Source organism: Lissotriton vulgaris, chromosome 1_1, assembly GCF_964263255.1.
Source record: "Lissotriton vulgaris chromosome 1_1, aLisVul1.2, whole genome shotgun sequence".
Taxonomy (NCBI): Eukaryota; Metazoa; Chordata; class Amphibia; order Caudata; family Salamandridae; genus Lissotriton; species Lissotriton vulgaris.
Window position 1 is genome coordinate 853,890,463 of NC_141685.1, and position 707 is coordinate 853,891,169.

General features: G+C 40.6%; 1 non-coding gene across 1 annotated transcript; it reads right to left on the reverse strand.

Moving 5' to 3' along the window:
- Nucleotides 1-280: 280 nt before the first annotated feature.
- Nucleotides 281-365, reverse strand: TRNAR-UCU (transfer RNA arginine (anticodon UCU)). Its single transcript is given in 2 exon segments — nt 281-316; nt 329-365. It is a non-coding gene; the product is annotated as a tRNA-Arg (tRNA).
- Between the last annotated feature and the right edge of the window lie 342 nt (nt 366-707).

Consider the following 707-nt stretch of genomic DNA (forward strand, 5'->3'; position numbering starts at 1 on the left):
CTAAGGGCGGTTTCTATTATTACAGCTAGTCGCTAACCTTAAGTTTTTCCTCTATAAAGCACCTAAATCAATTACATCAAAACGGTAGATGGTTTACTCATTTCTGAAATGAGGCTTCTGACAAATATTACCCAGCGGCCGCCTTTCTTTCGAATTATTTGCGCTTGAAGTTCCTGCTGAAGATATAATTGAAAACATACTCGCTACCGATTCGCCCAAGTGGTTTGCTGCCAATATTATTTCACCATTGGTATTATCAAAATTAAATAAAAAAACACTGCGACTCCGCCGGGACTCGAACCCGGAACCTTTGAATGTCTTCAACCTCTAGAAGTCCAATGCGCTATCCATTGCGCCACGGAGCCACCTGTTGGATTCACGGGGTATTTTCTAGATGAATCATGATCAACATGCACTCATTCTTTCATATTGATATGTTCTTCATCAGCTATATAAATGTGTTAACGACCCCAAAAAAATGTTTTTACAACGTTCAAACAAGTAAGCTTTTCTCCACTGGCTCTTTTTGAGCCTTTATTTTCACACATGTGCTTTTTTTTTTCAAGTCTTGCGGTTTTTTATAGTGATAATATTATGTGGTGCCCTGGACTCTGCCTCCCAACAAATCGACTCTCAGCCTCCTCTTGCAGCCACACTTTCTCTCTGTCTTCGCAGTCTCCCCTTGCCCTGGTGGAGTCTTAATAAAA